This window comes from Bos indicus x Bos taurus, chromosome 5 (assembly GCF_003369695.1).
Source record: "Bos indicus x Bos taurus breed Angus x Brahman F1 hybrid chromosome 5, Bos_hybrid_MaternalHap_v2.0, whole genome shotgun sequence".
Classification (NCBI taxonomy): Eukaryota; Metazoa; Chordata; class Mammalia; order Artiodactyla; family Bovidae; genus Bos; species Bos indicus x Bos taurus.
In genome coordinates, this window is record NC_040080.1 from 15,129,158 (window position 1) to 15,145,105 (window position 15,948).

Sequence of the window (15,948 nt, forward strand, 5' to 3'; positions counted from 1 at the left end):
TCCTGTAGGAATAACAACCTCGACCATTGTTTACTGAGTCCAGGTATGTGCCAGATGCTGCGCTCACCCTTATGGGACTCTGAGTCCTGTATTGCTTCTCTGAAGTGGGCAGCACTGGTGCTATCTCCCTTTAGCTGATCAAGAGATGGAGAATCAGAGAGGTGAGGTGAGTTGCCCAGGGTCATCCAGCTAGTAAGGTCGGAGCCAGAATATTCTCACTGTGCCATCTTGCCTCTCAGAAATCAAGTCTGATATGGAGTTTCCATTCTGCCTCCCTAGCTGGTCTACTCATGGTCTTCCTGATTCCAGGGTGGCAATTCCTTTCTTCCAGTACTCAGGATAAAAACCATGGGATGACCTTGACCTCTCTCTCTGTCTCTCACACTCTCTGCATCCAATCCCATTGGCTCCACCTTCCAAACAGACTCAGATCATGACATGCCTCACCTCTCCCACTGCCACCAACCTGATCAAAGCCAGCCTCGTCCTGGAAGTCCTGAAAAAGTTTCTATCCAGTCTCCACGCATCTACCATTGCTCCCAAGAGCCCATTCCCAATGCTGCCCTCAGCACAACACTGTTAACACAGATGCCTGGTCAGAAGGCCACCTCCCATGATGTTGGGTTTCTCTGGAAGGAAAATCAAGGTCCTTGCAATGGTCCACACAGCCCATGAAGAGTCTGCATTCCCTAAGACCCCAGTTGTCATCTACTTCATTGGTTACTACACTTCCCTCTTGGGACCTGTCTCCAGCTGTCCCCTCTGCCCCTAGTTCTTCTTGCCTAGATGGCTATAAACATCACTCCCCAACCCGCTCAGTAAATAGTGGTTGAGGTTATTATTCCTACAGGATCAGGACACAGCCAAAGAGTAGCAATTAACATTTTCCAGTCTCCAATGTTTTTACTCAAAGGCCACCCTCTTGGTAAGGACTTCTGATTCCTTCCACTTGGAATTAAGCATCCGCTCTGAAAGTCCCAGTATCCCCAAGCGGCTGTGGTCTCCCACTGTTCAGCACTTATCATCAGGTAACGTATTGTATATTTCATTATCTGTCTTACTTGGTCTGTAGACAGGAAATACTCCACAAAAGCCTCTCCCGGTTGAATGTCAGTGTCACAAGGGAAGTTTTTGTCTGTTTTGATTTACTATTGTATTCCCAGCATGGAGAACAATTCCTGGTACTTTGTAGGCACTCAAAAAATAGGAGGTATGAATGAATGAATGAATGAAAAAAAAAAAAGGCCTTTTTCTACCTTAAGAGGAGAAGAGACTGAAGGGAGAAAAAAAAAAAAAGCCTATATATGAAGGGCTGTCCTAAGATGGCTTCTCAGGTGGCACAGTGGTTAAAAACCTGCCTGACAATTCAGGAGCTGCTGCTGCTGCTAAGTCACTTCAGTCGTGTCTGACTCTGTGCGATCCCATAGACGGCAGCCCACCAGGCTCCCCCGTCCCTGGGATTCTCCAGGCAAGAACATTGGAGTGGGTTGCCATTTCCTTCTCCAATGCATGAAAGTGAAAAGTGAAAGTGAAGTCGCTCAGTCGTGTCCGACTCTTAGGGACCCCATGGAGTGCAGCCTACCAGGCTCCTCCATCCATGGGATTTTCCAGACAAGAGTACTGGAGTGGGGTGCCATTGCCTTCTCTGGCCAATGCAGGAGACACTGGTTCAATCTTTGGGTCAAGAAGGTCCCCTGGAGAAGGACATAGCAACCCACTCCAGTATTCTTGCCTGGGAAATCCCATGGACAGAGGAGCCTGGTGGGCTACATTCCATAGGGTCACAAAGAGTCAGACATGACTGAGTGACTAAACACACACATCCTTAGACAGGGCCTCCCAAGCCTGATTACACAGATTCCCCTCTGACTTCTTGACTAGCTTCTGAGACTTCTTGACTAGGCCTGAGACAGAGGGCAAGCTGGAGGTTCTGAGACTTACATATAGATTCCATACATGGGCAAGAGGGAGGATGCCTTCACACAGGTGTCAGCAGAGGCCAGGCCTGTTGATCTGAAAACCCTTCCCCTGTTCCCTGGTGGCAGATCGGAAGGAACAAGGTACAAGAAAGCACAGCAACAAGATTGTTTCTTCCTGGGACTAGCCAGTTGCAGGTCCTGAAACTGTAGCCAGGAGACCTGCATTTGTGTCTGGGTACTTCAACCCCTTGGACTGCAAGTGTTGCAGGAAGCAGGACCCCTTCCAGGGCCCGAAACTGGGCTTTTGTCTAACACTCGGAAATTAATTGTCCAAGGAGACACATGCGCCAACAAAGCAAGAGATTTTATTGGGAAATCTCTGGCACCTGGCTGGAGAGCAGTAGGGTAAGGGAACCCAGGAGAACAGTTCTGCCACATGGCTTGCAGTCTCAGGTTTTATGGTGATGGGATTAGTTTCCGGGTTGTCTTTAGCCAATCATTCTGACTCAGAGTCCTTCCTGGTGGTGCATGCCTTGTTCAGCCAAGATGGATGCCAGAGAGAAGGATTCTGGGAGGTGGTCAGACATGTGGTGTCTCCTTGGACCTTCCTGATCTCTTCCGGTTGGTGGTGGCCTATTAGTTCCCTGTTCCTTAGCAGGACCTCCTATCGTAAAACAACTCATGCAAATGGTTACTATGGTGCCTGGCCAGGGTTGGCGGTTTCAGTCAGTGTGCTTCCCCCAACAACTGGCCATCCAACCAGTCCATCCTAAAGGAAAGCAGTCCTGAATATTCATTGGAAGAACTAATGCTGAAGCTGAAACTCCAATACCTTGGCCACCTGATGGGAAGAACTGTCTCATTGGAAAAGACCCTCATGCTGGGAAAGACTGAAGGCAGGAGGAAAAGGGGGTGACAGAGGATGAGATAGTTGGATGCCATTACCTACTCAATGGACATGAGTTTGAGCAAGCTCCAGGAGTTGGTGATGGACAGGGAAGCCTGGCATGTGCAGCCCACGGGGTCACAAAGAGTTGGACACGACTGAGTGACTGAACTGAACTGAACTTGCTGGGTGTCTTTAGGGAGAGCATCACTTCTCTCTGAGTCTTGATTAACTGCTTGAGACAGGAGGCTCACTATACATGCCCTCATCAGCTGGCTCACAAATTCTTTGTAAACTATCAAGTTATATTTAAACACAAGGGACTTTTAGATTCTTTTTTTTTTTTTGATGTGCCCCGCAGTTCTTGGGACCTTAGTTCCCCAACCAGGGACCGAACTCGTGCCCCAGAAGTGGAAGCATGGTCTCCTAATTGCTGGATCGCCAGGGAATTCCCTAGGTTTCTAACAAAAGATCTTGCTGCCTAGATTGTTGCAAGGATGATACTGTGACGTTTCAGAGGGGAAGGAATGAGCAGCGACCTGGCGCCAGGTGTGGGGGCGGGGCGGGGCGGGGCGGAAGGATGAATACAGGATGAGTACAGCTACAGGAAAATAGCTGTGTTTGGGGCCCGCTTTCCCTCCCACCCTGGCACGGAGTCACGAATACACAGTGGAGACGGTAATGATCTCCGGTTCATCATAAAGGTCGTAAAATAGATTCACAGCCCTTAACAATTCAGCTGGAATCACCAGGCGCAGCCCTAGGCAGGGCTGCTTTTGTGTGAATGACATCTCTCATTTATTCATCAGCTCCCCTAGGGAAGGCGCGCTGACTGGATGTTTGGCCCTGATGGGGGACAATGAAGCAAGTATTTATAGCTCTGCCTTCACACCTGCAGGGCTCGAGCCTGGAGCCGGGTTCTGCGCATGCGCAGAACGTAGACCGGCTTCAAGCCGTCTTCCCTCCTCCCCTCAGTTAAGGGAAAGGATGCGTATTGAGCTTTGGACAGAGGTTGCTGTGAGGATGGGTGGAAGGGCTGGCTCCAGGTGGAACGGAGAAGGTTAAGCCCTGTCCAGCCCTCAAAGAATGAAAAAGGGGACAGGGGCTTGGCTTATGCTGGTCGGAATTCTTAGTCACATGACCTTCAGCAAACCTATGAAACTCAATTTCTCCCCCAGAAAAGCTGAGATGATAATAATAATACCTACTACGCAGGGCTTTTGTGAGTCTTAAATATGAAAACTATGTGAAAGCGGCTGGCACACGTTAAGTCGATATACAGTCACTGTTGTTGTTGAGTCTTGTTGCAGTGAAAACACACCCCCACGGGGAACAGCAAGACCGTCTGTGATACGGCACTGAATTAAACATCACCAGGTGCCAACCTGAGCGCATGACAGGCGGCCGTCACCCCCAGCGGCTCGAGGGGCGCGGTGGGGGGGGCGGTGCAGGACAATAGGATGTCTGTCTGATTTCACAGGAGCCCCACCCCAACCCTGCCACCCACTGCGGAGCCGCTCTGTCTGAGCAACGGAAAACTCCATCTCTGCATGTGCCTGCCCATTTCTGCATCCTCTCAGCCTATTTAGGGATTGGAGATTTCCCCTACAATTTAATTCACATTTATTATGTCCTTAGGAGGTAGGCCTGTATAGTAGGCTTATGAAGATACGAAATAGGTAAAACCTAGGTCTGCCCTAAAAAAGCAATAGGATGACTATGTGTGTGTGTGTAGATATAAATTCATATATATATATATATGTTTAGGGCTTCCCTGGTGGCTCAGACCAGAAAGAATCTGCCTGCAGTGCAGAAGACTCAGGTTCGATCCCTGGGTTGGGAAGATCCCCTGGAAAAGGAATGGCTACCCACTCCAGTATTCTTGCCTGGAGAATTCCATGGACAGAGGAGCCTGATGGGCCACAGTCCAGGGGGTTGCAAAGAGTTGGACACAACTGAACGACTAACACACATACGTGTGTAAACTCAGTGTTTTAAAGCAGCATGAAATTTAGGAAATCAGGTCTCCCTGGAGGAGAGGGCACATGCAGATGGCCTTGGGGCGGGCAGCTCTGACTTGCACACGGGATGAACACAGACTCCCTCTGGCTAACAGAGGCAGGACCCTCAGCTTTTCCCACAACATGTGTGTTGTGTTCAGGCCCTCAGTTGTGCCTGACTCTTGTGACTCCATGGACTATAACACGCCAGGCTCCTCTATCCATTGGGTTTTCCAGGCAAGAATGCTGGAATGGGTTGCCATGCTGTCTTCCAGGGAATCTTCCCAATGCAGGGATCGAACCCGCATTTCTTGCTATGTCTCCTGTATTAGCAGGTAGATTCTTTACCACTAGTGCCACCTGGGAAACCCCTCCTTCCCTGGCAAAACAGAAATGCCTCCTCTGAAAAAGAAATAAAGATGACGTCTCTTGAAGGAAGACAATTCTGGAAGATTAGTTTCCAGCCCAAGAGATAAAGGAAATGTGTGAATAAAAGAAATAAGACAGTGACTTTGGAGATGGTTGGATGGAGGTGATGGAGGCAGGGAGCTGGAAGGTCTTACTGGGTTCAGGGGGTGGGAAGCCTGTGCATTGGGGGTGCCCACAGGGGCTGGGGTATAGGCTGGGGCTCTGGGGACTGCAAGGGAGGGGATTCTATAAAGAGGTCAAGGTCCAAGTTTGGAGAATCTGATGCAGCTGGATGAAGTACCAGGCTTCATTTCATCTTTGATCCTAGGAGAAACAGGACCAGAAAAATGCTTGGAGAAGACTTACCCCTAGCGTGGAGGAAGCCATGGAGTGAAGAGAAATGGGAAGAGCAAAACCTGCAGGTTGTTCTCCAAACCAGGCCAGAGGGGATGGCTGCAGGAACGGAGAAGATGAGGGGACAGTCGGACACAGTTTGGAGCTAGACCCGATGCAAACAACACATCCCCACCCTTCCCAGCCTCTCCCTCCCCGCTGCCAAATCTCCTGGAGACCCGGCAGCACCTGCCCCCTCCGCTTCCTCCCTCCCACCTTGTCCCGCACATCCGGCAGCGTCCCCACCCCCTCCTCTGCTCAGGAAAGGGCTCTTGTGAAGGTCACCAAGGTCCTCCTATGGCCTCTTCTTCAGCCCCATCTTCTGTGTAGAACTTGATATCGCTGACTTTTCACTGTCTGGAATTCTTCCCTCTTAGCTTCTGCCCCCAGACAACCTCCTGGTCCATGCCCACTTTCTGGCCCTTTCTCTTTCCTCCTCTTCCTCCTCGGTGTCCTGATTTTCTTCCTTTTGTGTCTCCAGCAGAGCATTTTCCCAGAGTATGTTTTTCTCCACTCCCTATCCTCACACCCATAGTGATACCTCCAGTCTCTCAACACACAGTCAGCAGTTACGTCTCCCTGGTCTGTGTTACATCTCCGTTCCCAACACTGGACTCACACTGGAAGGACCTTGCAACTGTACAGTCCTAGAGGACATCAAAGCCAAGGTGGCTTTTCCTCAAGGTCACCTCTTCCTTCCTTCCCTGTTTCTGTTAATAGACCACCATCCCCCTAAGCACCTACCCTCAGAATACCAGAGCCTTGTAGATGCTCCTCCCTTACTGTACCCATCCTGAAAGGTGAATGGCAAACCCTATCACAGAGTAAGTGACCCCAGCCTCAAAGTGAAGTAGGATGGCAGGGACTTTCTGTAGACTCCTGTCTTGGAGTCCAGGAGAGGAGGGAAGTTGAGGAGGCTTGTCCTAGGGTCAAGGTCAGGGGCATTGGGCTGCACAGAGATAACTGAATGAATCTGAATATTCTTTAGCAGTCCACACGTCATAGTGACTGCCAATGTATATCACCTCATGTCACTTCTTTGCTCAAAATGCTCTAAAAATACCCATTTTCTTAGAAAGGTTACCAAAATGTGAAGATTTTAGCACTTAAAACCAAATTAACATTAATTTTCATAGCCAGCAACTTTATTGATTCATTTCTTTTGATGCTTCTGATAAAATCAAGGAGACACTATTCAATTCTAATCTGTATGCCATCTTTTAACGCTTGATAAATCTCATTCTAACAACAGTAGACAAGCCACATTTCCCCATTAAACCTCTAAAATATCTTTTAAGCATTTCAGACTTGATCTTTTTATTTGTCAGAGAACTTGGGAAAGTAAGAAAGGTATTTGCTGCTGTTCCCACTCTTCATTCAATAGACAGTCCTGGCCAATGAATAAGTGATAAAAAAAAAAGAAAGAAGAGGCATAAGAGGTAGAAAAAGAAGATCATAATATATAAAATATGGATAGAGGTTCGTAACATGGTACAGGAGACAGGGATCAAGACCATCCTCATGGAAAAGAAATGCAAAAAGCAAAATGGCTGTCTCAGGAGGCCTTACAAATAGCTGTGAAAAGAAGAGAAGTGAAAAGCAAAGGAGAAAAGGAAAGATATAAACATCTGAATGCGTAGTTCCAAAGAATAGCAAGGAGAGATAAGAAAGCCTTCCTCAGCGATCAATGCAAAGAAATAGAGGAAAACAACAGAATGGGAAAGACTAGAGATCTCTTCAAGAAATCAAAGATACCAAGGGAACATTTCATGCAAAGATGGGCTCAATAAAGGACAGAAATGGTATGGACCTAACAGAAGCAGAAGATATTAAGAAGAGGTGGCAAGAATACACAGAAGAACTGTACAAAAAAGATCTTGGTGACCAAGATAATCAGGATGGTATGATCACTCACCTAGAGCCAGACATCCTGGAATGTGAAGTGAAGTGGGCCTTAGAAAGCATCACTATGAACAAAGCTAGTGGAGGTGATGGAATTCCAGTTGAGCTATTTCAAATCCTTAAAGATGATGCTGTGAAAGTGCTGCACTCAATATGCCAGCAAATTTGGAAAACTCAGCAGTGGCCACAGGACTGGAAAAGATCAGTTTTCATTCCAATCCCAGAGAAAGGCAATACCAAAAAATGCTCAAACTACCACACAATTGTACTCATCTCATACACTGGTAAAGTAATGCTCAAAATTCTCCAAGCCAGGCTTCAGCAATATGTGAACCATGAACTTCCAGATGTTCAAGCTGGTTTTAGAAAAGGCAGAGGAACCAGAGATCAAATTGCCAACATCTGCTGGATCATCAAAAAAGCAAGAGAGTTCCAGAAAAACATCTATTTCTGCTTTATTGACTCTGCCAAAGCCTTTGACTGTGTGGATCACAATAAACTGTGGAAAATTCTTCAAGAGATGGGAATACCAGACCACCTGACCTGCCTGTTGAGAAATCTGTATGCAGGTCAGGAAGCAACAGTTAGAACTGGACATGGAACAACAGACTGGTTCCAAATAGGAAAAGGAGTACATCAAGGCTATATATTGTCACCCTGCTTATTTAACTTATATGCAGAGTACACCATAAGAAACGCTGGGCTGGAAGAAGCACAAGCTGGAATCAAGATTGCCAGGAGAAATATCACTAACCTCAGATATGCAGACGACACAACCCTTATGGCAGAAAGTGAAGAGGAACTAAAAAAACCTCTTGATGAAAGTGAAAGAGGAGAGTGAAAAAGTTGGCTTAAAGCTCAACATTCAGAAAACGAAGATCATGGCATCCGGTCCCATCACTTCATGGACAATAGATGGGGAAACAGTGGAAACAGTGTCAGACTTTATTTTTCTGGGCTCCAAAATCACTGCAGATGGTGATTGCAGCCATGAAATTAAAAGACGCTTACTCCTTGGAAGGAAAGTCATGACCAACCTGGATAGCATATTCAAAAGCAGAGACATTACTTTGCCAACAAAGGTCTGTCTAGTCAAGGGTATGGTTTTCCAGTGGTCATGTATGGATGTGAGAGTTGGACTGTGAAGAAAGCTGAGCACCGAAGAATTGATGCTTTTGAACTGTGGTGTTGGAGAAGACTCTTGAGAGTCTCTTGGACTGCAAGGAAATCCAACCAGTCGATTCTAAAGGAGATCAGTCCTGGGTGTTCTTTGGAAGGAATGATGCTAAAGCTGAAACTGCAATACTTTGGTCATCTCATGTGAAGAGTTGACTCATTGGAAAAGACTCTGATGCTGGGAGGGATTGGGGGCAGAAGGAGAAGGGGACGACAGAGGATGAGATGGCTAGATGGCATCACCTACTAGATGGACATGAGTTTGAGTGAACTCCAGGAGTTGGTGATGGACAGGGAGGCCTGGTGCGCTACGATTCATGGCATTGCAAAGAGTCAGACACGACTGAGCAACTGAACTGAACTGAACTGAGTATATGAAATAATGATTTACGTAGCCCAAGAAAATGAACAAACTACTGTAACAGCAATAAGTGGCCATAAATGTCTTTGAAAGTAAGTAACATTTATAATAAGATAATAAACTCACGAAGACTCCACAAATAAAAATGCCATTTAAAATAGGAACTAAAAACTTTAAAGAAACTGCAAATGAATGAAAATGCACAAACGCTATTGATAAAATAGCCAGTAGGTCATTAAAACAATTAGCTAAATGGATATCTATACCACTGCCATGTGAAGAAACACATAAAAATTCCAATTCTCCCTCACATCACATATAACTTTACATAATTTCAATCTATCCTGAAGAAGATAACACTAAAATGTGCAGGAATAGTAAGTCTATGGAGAATTCAGAAACAGAACCCACATATAAAAAGGAACTTGGTTTATCATAGAAGAGGCTTCACAAATCAATAATAAAAGGATCGATTATTTAATAGATGGTGAAGGCGAATTTGAAAAACATAGAGACAGGTAAAATTAGAACTCAAATTCAAGCTGCTTTGCAAAAATAACTTCCAGGTAGATTCAAAATCTACAGGTGAGAGACACAACTGTGAAACTATTAGAAGAAAGCTCGGGGGCTAGCTCTGTGTTCTTTAATTGAATGAAGCTTTGTTAGGCAAGATGCATATGCATATAGCATAAGGGGAAACACTTTGGATTTGACCACGTAAAAGAGGAAATATTTTGTTCTGAGAAAGTCTCTCTACACAAATCTGACAGTTGCCAGACAGGGAAAGTATGTTGTAAAACGCATGACTGATTGTAATGCAGAATGTATAAGACACTTATGTAAATCTGCAAGAAGCAGCCAGGAAATCCACGAGAAAATGGGTCAAGAAAACATAGAGACAATTTCTAGAAAGTAAAAGCTGACAAGATAATGCACCTGTGAACAAGTGTTCAACTCGATCACTGATCAGGAAACTATGAAATCAAATAATAATTTGAGATACCACGTATACTTATGATATTGGCAAAAACAGGAAGGCATGTCAAGTATTGGGATAATATCAAATACTGGGAAAATGGAATCTCACACACTTGAGAGATAGGCATGTGAGCTGGTGTAGCCATTTTAATGTAAAATGTACAGGATTTGGTCAAGTGTGCAGGTACCCAGAAATTTTACTCTTTACAGCTTCATTCAGACATACAGAGAAACATGTGCACAAACATTTTTATAGCAAAGTGTTAGAAACAACTTTTGGAATCCAAACCAGAGAGTTAATCTCAAAATTCAACCTGGTGCAAATTAGGGGCAAAATAAAAATACATTCTAAGGATGAACACAAATGGCTTCTTGAATCCTCTGAGCTTCGGATTTCTAAAATGAAGGATGGTGAATTGAGCCTAGGTGGCTTTGAAACTAAGCCTTTCATTGCCATGTATATTTTATTCCAAAAACTAGATTTGAAGACTATTATGGACTGAATTGTGTTTCCCAAAAATTCATAGGTGGAAGCTCTAACCAACTGTGTGACATTATTTGGAGATAGGGCCCTTACGGAGGTAATTAAGGTTAAATCAGGGCTTCCCTGGTGGCTCAGACAGTAAAGAATCTATCTGCCTGCAATGCAGGAGACCCAGGTTCAATCCCTGGGTCAGGAAGAGCCCCTGGAGAAGGGAACGACAACCCACTCCAGTATTTTCATCTGGAGAATTCCATAGACAGAGGACCCTGGTGGGCTGCAGTCCATGGTGTCACAAAGAGTCTGACATGACTGAGCGACGTTCACTACTACTACTAAGGTTACACTGGGTCATAAGGATGAAACCCTAATCCAATAAGACTGGTGTCCTCATGAGAAAAAGGAAGCAACACCAGGAGTAAGAACACGCAGAAGAAGGCCACGTGAGGACATGGAGAACGTGGCTGTCTGTAAGCTAAGGGAAGAGGTCTCACCAGGAATCAACACTGTGGCCTACTTGATCTTGATTTTCAGCCTCCTTAACTGTAAGAAAATAAATTTCTGTCAAGCCACTATGATATTCTGCATGACAACCCAAGCAGAGTAATAAAGAGTATCTATAACTGATAGAAAATGACCAAGTATGGGTCTAAAAATTTTTAAATGTAATTTTCAATTCATTTTAGTAAAGACCACCCTACCAAAATATGAGGCTCCAGTGCAAATTTTAATCTGAAAAAAACTGCTTCACTGCACCCTGCTCTACACAAATCTGCACCCATCTTTCTATTTAACATGTATTGTTGTTATTTATAATTAATCATTCAGCACTTCTTATGTGTTTTTGTGGGCCACTGATTCTTTTTATATGATGTCAAGCAAAGCATTTTGTTTCTTCCAATACAAAGCCTTTTGATAGAGCAGGAAAGGTAATTTGGAGACAGGATATAAAGTGGGATTCCAAAGTAAGAGATGATAATATTTTCCACAAAGAACATTCCACAGATTAGTTAGTGGCAGAAAGAAGCAAACATATATGCAAACTAGATCCTGACAAAGACCTTTATGGACATGTGCAGGCTTACCTGTCCCTCCACCCACGGCCTCTCACCTCCTAATAAAATCCAAAGAAGATAAGATGTGAGTTGGATTGTCTAAAACCCATCTAGAAGGGTTGGGCAGAAAGCTGAACTCAAAAGGCCACGAGGGGACTTCCTTGGTGGTCAAGTGGTTAAGAATCCACTTTGCAATCCAGGAGACAGGAGTTCAAACCCTGGTTGGAGAGCTAAGATCCCACATGCCCTGAGGCAACTACGCCTGTGGCCCAAAACTACTGAGCTGCAAGCTGCAGGTAGAGAAGCCTGAGGGCCACAGATGAACGGCTAGTGTAGTCAAAATTTTTTTAAGAAAGGAAAAAAAAAAAAACACAAAACCACCACTGAGTGTTATGAATAGTGTATTTTGCTTCAGCATCTGAAAAGATGAACATTTTGCACTAAGGCCAAATAGATCTTGTGTGGATAATTACCTCACATCTGGTTTCAGGCTTCCAGGAGAGACTAACTTGGCCACCACCATGCTGGGTGGGGTAAATGCCAATAATTCGAATTCATTCAGTTGAGAATCTAGAAAATCATGAAGAGTCACTGGAAAGAATACGTGATGGGGCAGGAGGGGATAGCAACACTTTATTGATGAGGAACCTGAAGTCCACAGAAAATAAGGGCTGGAGGAAGCTTGTGATCACCTGCAGGGGCGGGGCTCTGTGATCACATGTGGGGGCGGGGCTCTGTGATCACCTGCAGGGGCGGGGCTCTGTGATCATATGTGGGGGCGGGGCTCTGCGATCACATGTGGGGGTGGGGCTCTGTAATCACATGTCCGGGCGGGGCTCCACCATCACCTAAAGGGAGCAGAGACTGTACTCTGGCAACCACATCCTCTGTCACACCTCAGTGCTCACCATCAGACCCCTGACAATTCCACTTGGTGAGGACATTGAATGCTCAGTGGTGCTTCCCGATGGCTCAGCAGTAAAGAATTCGCCTGCAATGCAAGAGATGGGGGTTCAATCCCTGGGTCAGGAAGATCACCTGGAGAAGGGCACGGCAACCAACTCTACTATTCTTGCCTGGAGACTCCTATGGACAGAGGAGCCTGATGGGCTGTGGTCTATAGGGTGGCAAAAAGTTAGACTACAATGATTAGCTGAAATGATTGAGCATGCACACGCATGCTAGTTAGGGAGAAATTTTTCTTGAGAGTTATGTGTTCAGTCACTTCAGTCATGGCCGTCTCTGTGACCTATGGACTATAGCCTGCCAGCCTCCTCTGTCCATGGGATTCTCCAGGCAAGAATACTGAAGTGGGTTGCCACGCCCTTCTTCAGGAGATCTTCCCAACCCAGGAATACAAACCATGTCTGGGGTCTCCTGCATTGGAGGCAGTTTCTTTACCCACTGAGCCACCTGGGAAGCCCATTAGCACACTAAGACCCCCTAAACCTTGTTCCCTTGAGAATGATAAACTCTAGTTAAACTCTATAAAATTAGAGTTTAATTATAAACTCTGTAAACTCTAACTCTAGTGCCTACTAGTGCAGTAAGTATTGTGTAAGTTGTATTTAGTGAGTACCAAATATGTGCATATCAGAAGTGGTAGGTGGGAAGGAGCAAAGATTGGATACTAAGATGATTAATGCGGCTCCTGCCCTCCAAGGGACACCCAGGCTGACTGTGAAGTCAGATTCACACATAGTATAAGGAGTGTCCGAAAGAAAGAACTACAGGCCAATTATGAGAAAAGCCTTAAATAGAGTAGAATGAAACTTTCAAGGTGGAGAATTGGAGGTAAGATGGATGGACAGCTTTAAAAATCTCATGCCATTTATTTGTTACATGGCAATTTAGAGTCCTTCTAAGGCATATCCAAATTATACACATAACAGCTGATCACCCATAATTAATTCTGATGTTATAGATTCAGGTAGGGAGAGGGGTTGAAGGAGAGGAGAGAATATGGTAAAGGTGATTTACTGAGTCAGAAACTTTGTGAATGGTTTAAAAAATGGGTAGAGTTGAGACAGGAAGGCTTCCCAGAGAAAGGCTGTCATTTGCCGAAATTCCAAGAGAGATGAAGCGATGCAGTTGGCAGTGTAAAGAGTCCACCTTAATTGTGTGGCTTCCAGGAATCTGGTCCAGCCAGCATAAGCATGATAGACAGCTTCTGTATTTTTCCTGTCCTCAGGAAAGGCCATGAACCTGGTATGAGAGGAGCAGCCTGCTGTGAATGGCCTGGCAGGAGGGACCCAAGTCAAGGTGCCCTTCCTTCCGTCCTGTCTCCAAGCTCTCAATTCAGCTCTGCTTAGAACTTGTGGAAGACAAATAGAAAGGGATAGCCTGGCTCAGGGAGACAGGCTGGATTCCAAGATGTTAGGTACAGCAGTAAGAAGTACTCATATAACCCAGTCTGACCTTTTGCCAAGAGTCAGAGTTGGTGAGACTGAATCTTACAAACAAGTTTTCCAGGAGGGAGGGAAAACAGTTTTCCGGTTTTCTCACCAGAGGTAAGACCTGGTTGACTGAGGTCAGAAATCCCCAACAATTGTTAGGATGTGTAAGTGACTCTTAAGATGGGCTGAGTGACGAGCAGAGTATTGGTGGAGAGAAGGAAGGGGTGGGAAAAGGGAAGGCGACTGGAGGTAAAGGTGCCCTGTGGAACTAAAGGACTCATGGATCATGTGGTTTCTCTGGTGGTCCAGTGACGAAGGCTCTGGGCTCCCAATTCAGGGGGCCCGGGTTTGATCTTCGGTCAGGAAACTAGACCCTACATGCCACAACTGAAGATCCCACATGCAGCAACACAGATCCAGGATCCCCTATGCCGCAGTTAAGGCCCAGCAGAGACAACTAAACAAATTAATTAATAAAAAGTACTCATGAATCAGAGAGCCCCCTTCAATGACACTGCTTACCCAAAGAAGGTTAGTTACTGCATTCTTCACCTCATACAGTTATCATTCTGTTGTGATGGTAGTGGTGAAAGCATAAAAGTTCTACACTCATAGCTGCCTTCAAGTACGATACAATTATTAACAGTATTGTTAACAGTAGTCAGCATGCAATGTGTTCGGTCCCCAGAACTTATTCATCCATGGATGCAGTTTTAACATACTGCCAGAGGGCTGGGATCGGGGTGGAGGTTCACAAAAAAATAATGTAAACTAGGAATCAACCAGTTTGGTTGTAGGAAATAAACGCCATTGTGGAGAGAGACTTTCAGGATTTGCTCAGACTTCAGTTAAAGTAGAGGAAGTTCATCCAACTCTTTTCTACCAGGTCATCGGGGGGCGGGGGCGGGGGCGGGTGGAGAGAGGTGAAAAGGGAAGCATTCCCAGTTGGCAAAAGGAGACATATTTCTTTAGTTGAAGGGGATTTTTTCAAGTTTTTATATGAATTTGTGTGTTAGCACTTAGGAACAGAAGTAGCCCAAAGTATCAACATATGGTCGTTGAGACTGTAGACAAAAGACTAATACTAGGATATGCAGAACAAGAGAGGTGCTGAGAGCTCCCTGTATTTAGGAAGGTAGCTCTGAGCAAGAAGACAACCACACTGACCAGCCTCAATATGCACTAATGTGAGATGGAGAAACAGATTAAAGGAGGCGCAGAACTAAGCACTCATACAAGAAGTCCTGACAGGAGCCAGGACCTCACTTGTCTTAACTAAACCTAAAGAGCAAATTTGATATGTATTATCATAGCTTGCTGCATTTAAAATTAGACATTATTGTATATAAGCATGTACCCTCTATTAAAAGTGCTTTGATTTATGTCTGTATCTAGGACCTATGGACATAGTGGGGGGAAGGAGAGGGTGGGACAAGTTGAGAGAGGAACATTAACATATACATAGTATCATGCGTAACATAGATAGCTAGTGGAAACCCTGTTATATAACACGGGATCTCAGCTCGGTGCTCTGTGATGACCTAGAGGGGTGGGATGAGGGGGTGGGAGGTGGGCTCAAGAGGGAGGGGATATATGTATACGTATAACAGATTCACATTGTTGTACAGCAGAGACTAACAACACTGGAAAGCAATTATCCTCCAATTTAAAAAATTAAAAAATTTTTTTACTTTTTAAAAAGGTACCTTGCAAAGAGGCAAACATAATAGAAATTACATAACACTGTCTCTCCTCTTCCTTATGCCCTTCCTGGCTTTGAAATTGGAAAATGTCGAAAGAAAATTCCTGCGAGTTGGAGGAGACCCAGTGCTGAAGTGGGTTCTGATCCAGTGATTGGCTCAAAATCAGAGATGAGTTAGTCAACATGCCAGTTTTTTTCTCTGTACAAATAATGTAGCTGGAAATATGTGTTTGAAGCCTCTGCATGCCTTCAAAAACCAGGGTCTGGAAATGAGTGAGCTTGAAGAGTAGC